Source organism: Saccoglossus kowalevskii, chromosome 8 (assembly GCF_978046115.1).
Source record: "Saccoglossus kowalevskii chromosome 8, keSacKowa6.1, whole genome shotgun sequence".
Classification (NCBI taxonomy): domain Eukaryota; kingdom Metazoa; phylum Hemichordata; class Enteropneusta; family Harrimaniidae; genus Saccoglossus; species Saccoglossus kowalevskii.
Window position 1 is genome coordinate 33,802,169 of NC_140648.1, and position 6,296 is coordinate 33,808,464.

Here is a 6,296-nt window from a genome sequence, read left to right on the forward strand (position 1 = left end):
TTTTGATAAATGCAAAATAAAAAGATATTTTCTGTGTTGCACTGAGTTTTCAGAACTTCACATCACATGAGGACCATGGAGCAGTATGCAAAATGTTCTACATGTGGTCATACCAATTGTTGTTATTACGAGTTTTAAACTATTATGTTATAGCTTAATATTTTCTTTTGCAAGTATTTTTGATTTCTATTCTTATTCTACTTTCAGAAGCGATGAATTCATACCCGTTGCCACCCAAAACGTCTATGGATGGCAATAACCATCGTCGACGTCTTCCTGGTAGACACAAGTATGTTTTTCTTGGTGCAAAGACGGTGAAGGAACTGACTGATGAACATCATAGTTTGTCAGAAACTCTGTTTGACTCTGCTGCTTACAAAACAACACCACCACGGACTATTAAAAGTAAGCAAATACTTTTTTGTTAATGAATAAACATTGTTTAAAAAAGTTAAACAACCCTTCAAAAATATAATTAAACCCTGCAAAGATTGTTCTCAAAACAAAATTTTTAGACCAAATTGATTGTGGTTGCAAAATATTTTTTGCATGTAATGCTCATTAGAAACTAAGATTATAATTAAAAACAATAAACTATGTTGTGCGTGAATTAGTGCACTTTAAATAAACTGGAATAAATGTTATGGTACATGTGACTGCAATTACAATCACATACACAATCAAAAATATTGGAAAAGATATACATTATTTAAAATACATGAGCAATGGTTTAAGCTTACCCATAGATGTAGTTTACTGTCAATTAAAACAAAATCAAATCTGAAAAATGGTGAGTCACAACCTTTCGATTTTTTCTGAGTTTTTATAAAATATCTATACTATTGAGCTTGATAACCCAAAGATAATATTTTATCTCGTGTATTGTAAACTAATGCATCTTGTAAACAAATTGTTTTAACCTAAACATATTCACATTTTAATATTTTTATTATTTATCAAGTTTGTAATTTAGTGAAGGGAAAAAAAGAAAAGTACAAATATAAGTAAAAAAGAATCAGCAAAATCAAATTCAACACAACTGACTGATTCCCAATATTTAATATTTATAAAGTTGAAAACAAATGTCATCGCCAAAAAAAGCGACCCAGTTTGCACATGTGTAGTGAAAAGCTGAAAAAATGGACAGTGTACAGTATTGGTAGCTTTGCAGCACAACATGGAACTAAAAAAAAATTTGTTATAAACGACTTATAAAACACAGCATTGTAATTTCAGAGAAAATAAAAATATACTTCATTCAGAAAGAAATGTTTCATCACTGGGCTACCCCCTCCCTGAGTTTCTAATAGTCAACCCATAACAAAAATATAATATGGTGAGGGAAGGAATAGCCACACTTTTCTTTGATGCAGTATTTTGCAGATAAATACACTGCACAAATAAACTACATGTGGAGGCAGACAACTATACACCTGTTAAGTCTTATTACATCACCTGCTGAAAACCTTCTCCACAAATGAATGTGGATGAATACAACTGCAGCAGGTGGTGTGTTAATAGACGGATGGCTAGCTAGAGTTTTAAATTCATAATTTTATATTTCAGGTGATATGTTACCATTACCATCAGCTGCAATGCCATCAGATGGAGCCTTCTACTATCCGCAGCCTCCTTGTGCACCAAAACCAGCTCCAGTAAAAAGAGGACTAGTAATGAGGCGGGCTGACCCACTTAAGAACCTGATAGCTAGGTGTGCCTCACCTGATGATATCGAAACTGTACATTTAGATGATGTTTTTCCCACTAAGGAATACCAAGCTCATTTCAACAAAGGTAAGCAACTGTAAACTGAGAATAAATTAATTAGTACACAGTCATCCTATTATGAGTATTAATGGTGCAAGTGGATTGACTAGACTGGTAATTGGTAAGAAACATTTGCCAAATCAGCTGACATTGAATAGAGAAATTAGCAAGATATAGCAAATGGGTAAAATTTGACTAATGAAACAAATTGTAAATTTTCTTTCAATTCTGAATAACTTGATGCAAATTTGCAAAAATAATAAAAATATGCTAAATAATATAAAGAACAAAATCTAGCATTTTCCACCTTATGCTTTAAATTTGTTTTTGTACTCATTTGAAGTATTAATTAGATACCAAAAAACATTTTATTTTTTGGTGCAGGAGCTAAAGATGACTATCCACTTGGACTTGAACCTGGTGTTCCTAGAACAGAATTCATGAAAACACCTGATTTCCATATCGTTGGAACAACTCCTAGTCCAACTGATTATTATCGCACTGTGTCTGTTCACAATTTTGAAGAGGATTTCTACAACACACGCAATCTCTCTTCTCCGTACAATGCAGCAAGTGATATTGAATCTGACATATTGCCACCATCACAACTACAGCGAGCCAAGAAAATCATGGATCTTAACCATTTACCTCAATATGTTGGATTGAAAAAAAGGGCTAAACAAAAAGCTTACCTGCAGCATATTAAACATCCTAGCTATGGTGATGTTGATATTACCCAGAGACCATCACATCCGTCTTCATCTATCAGGAACCCACATGGTAAGTACATGTATATGACTTGTATGGAGTTTTGAATTGAGGATTGATACGTTTTCATGAAAGTTTTTAGAAACTGTCAATACTTAATAATAGATTTCTTATTGCTATATAAGGTCATATGTGGAAAAACAATGGGGTCATGAACCAATTATCAAATATGTTTTTTTTGCCCTATGTTATGAGAGATAGCACGTGTTCCACTTTAAACCTACTCATTTTCGTATTGATCAACCTGGAAATAACTGAAAACTTCTTAGCATGTTCGAAAACAATTTTGAGCGCTACGCAATTCCACATGCAGTGATAGAGCCAAGGCCACAATTTACATTGGTGTGTGTACCTCTCTATGGCGTCACTTGTTGATAGATGAACTTTTGAAAATTTCCTCAAAAACTGCACAAACAATTTGTATACCAAATAGTTTTTTTCATAAGCAATATTGTGTCAGAATGCACAATTATAATGAAATTTAACTAATATATATATATATCATAATTGTATTTTTGTAGGTGAAAAGCGACCATTGAGTGGTGTGGCTTCGTCTGCTAGTGAGTATATGGCTGACAATGAGAGCGATGCAGCTCCTTCCCCATCATACCTGCCTAAAATTGACACTCCATTCTTCATTCCATGCCCACCTAAGCAGCCACGACCACCGACCGGTAAGAGAAGGAATAACCAGAAATCAGTAAAATCAGCCTACCAAGATCCATCATTTGAATCATCAGACTCCTCCATTTTCCCAAGCATAAATCAGTCTCAGCCAAAAAGAAGAGTACGTCCAAGGGCAGCTCATCATTCTCGCCGTAAATCATCTGTGCCAAGTCTGCCTGCAGCTGACATCAGCACTGGTATTGTAACTCAAGCTGTTACTCAGAAGAAGAAAACAAAGTCATCCAAAAAATCTTCCCATTTGGATAAAAATATGTACAGGAGACAACCAGAGCAGTTCATTTCAGATGAGGATCTTCTGGAATTGGATGACTATGAACACCTACTGGCTGAAGACACCGCAGAGATGGAAAAAAGAAGGAACCTGAGGGGTGGTATGGCTGCCAGACTGGCTGACGCCAGGCACTGGTAGACCTATGGTGTTCAGGGCGACTGCATGGCATGATTAGAACTGGAAAAAGAATAATGCAGTCTAACATTTTTTTAGGAAAGATATGTATAGAAACAACAAATTATATAAACAATAATTCTTGAACTTGATATCTAGTTCAGGATAACAGAGAAGATATATTTATTCAATTTTTAAAATATTGTGAAGAATTGATGTGAAAGACACTGCAACCATTACTGAAGTGTGACATGAAGACGATGCTTTATTAGCTGCAAAGAACAAAGTATTACAAGAACAGGAATCTACCATCTGATGTGAAATGAGAACTACATGTTCATTGTAATGAAAGTGGAAAAACAACTAGAATTCTTATGTGAAAGATTTCAATGAAATAGAAGTGCAGCTTATTACTACCTGTAACTTGCTGACTGCACTGGACCAAGTTGACTAACATTGACTTGAGAAGCTAATAACTATTTCACAGTTATCCCACAATTCACCAGCATACACTTATCAACTGCACCAAAAAGATTACCAAGTTTCACTGACACAGAGATGCAAATCATAGATGAATTAATTGTAAATGTACTGCAACATTACCAAGTCTGATCAACATAGGCTTGTTGATTGTACCTAAGCGTACTAAAAAAATACCAAGTTTAATCAAAGTAAACTTGAGACATTATGAACAGCAGTATAGAAACATGAGATCATCTGGACAAAGCACTTTGATTGTATTAGAGATCGGACAACAACCAAGTTTCACTGACACAGAGATGCAAGTCATAGATGAATTAATTGTAAATGTACTGCAACATTACCAAGTCTGATCAACATAGGCTTGTTGATTGTACCTAAGCGTACTAAAAAAAATACCAAGTTTAATCAAAGTAAACTTGAGACATTATGAACAGCAGTATAGAAACATGAGATCATCTGGACAAAGCACTTTGATTGTATTAGAGATCGGACAACAACCAAGTTTCACTGACACAGAGATGCAAGTCATAGATGAATTAATTGTAAATGTACTGCAACATTACCAAGTCTGATCAACATAGGCTTGTTGATTGTACCTAAGCGTACTAAAAAAATACCAAGTTTAATCAAAGTAAACTTGAGACATTATGAACAGCAGTATAGAAACATGAGATCATCTGGACAAAGCACTTTGATTGTATTAGAGATCGGACAACAACCAAGTTTCACTGACACAGAGATGCAAATCATAGATGAATTAATTGTAAATGTACTGCAACATTACCAAGTCTGATCAACATAGGCTTGTTGATTGTACCTAAGCGTACTAAAAAAATACCAAGTTTAATCAAAGTAAACTTGAGACATTATGAACAGCAGTATAGAAACATGAGATCATCTGGACAAAGCACTTTGATTGTATTAGAGATCGGACAACAACCAAGTTTCACTGACACAGAGATGCAAGTCATAGATGAATTAATTGTAAATGTACTGCAACATTACCAAGTCTGACCAACATAGGCTTGTTGATTGTACCTAAGCATACTAAAAAAATACCAAGTTTAATCAAAGTAAACTTGAGACATTATGAACAGCAGTATAGAAAGATGACATCATCTGGACAAAGCACTTTGATTGTATTAGAAGTACTGAAAGATAACCAAGTTAGAACAACATTGACTTGCCGATTGTACCCACTGTGTACCGAAAAATGCCAAGTTTGACAAAAGTAAACTCAAGACAATACGAAATAATACAGTAATAGAAACGGGATGTACTGAAAGAACACTAAGTTTAAAACTTAGACTTGCTTTTAGAACCAGATGTGTACTTAAAACGATACCAAGTTTGACAATCAAGATTTGAGACCAAGCAAAAGAGACTGCAGTAATACTTGTCAATGCTGAAAAATAATTAGCTCATCTCATCACAAAATGCATCAGACCCATGAACCTATCATTCACCAGATCAGTGATGGTTGCAGAACACTTCACAATATGCTATACAATTCTTTAATATCTTGTCTTTAAATATTAATAAATGATATAATACTCAACATGTTATGTTGTCAATGTTTATTGATTTTCTCCCAAAAGTCGAAGAAAATAGTTCTTAGAATGGTTTCGTTCTAAATATACAATATGCACACACTACAAAGTATCAGGGCATTCTTGGAAACTTTATGGGTGTATACTCAACTGCAAAAGGAAATATTAGAAAACAACTTTAGATGTCAACTAAATGACTTGTCTTTTGAATTAGCTGTTAGCAAGGCACATTTCAATTAAAGAACTGAAGATATCATTAGAAAATGAACAATATGTTTTGTATCAAAGCAATCGGACTTGCTGTTTTTAACAAAAATTCAAAAATATTTCTTTACCAAAAATGACAAAAATATTAATCAAAATTAGATAATTGAAGATATCATCACGAAATGAACAAATCTGAGAGAGGTCCACATGTAGTACCTACCGGTATATATGTAATATCAAAGCAATTGAACTTGTTGTTTTTAACAAGAAGTCGAAAATATCACTTTTCACCAAAAATAGAGATTTGGACATGAAATGAATAAAATTGACCAAGAAAGAACCATCCAAGGTACTTGCATATCAAAGTGTTGAAATTGTAAAGTTGACAACGGACAATCAGTAATATGAACGGCAGTGGAGCTAAAAAGTTGACATGGACGTCGACGAAT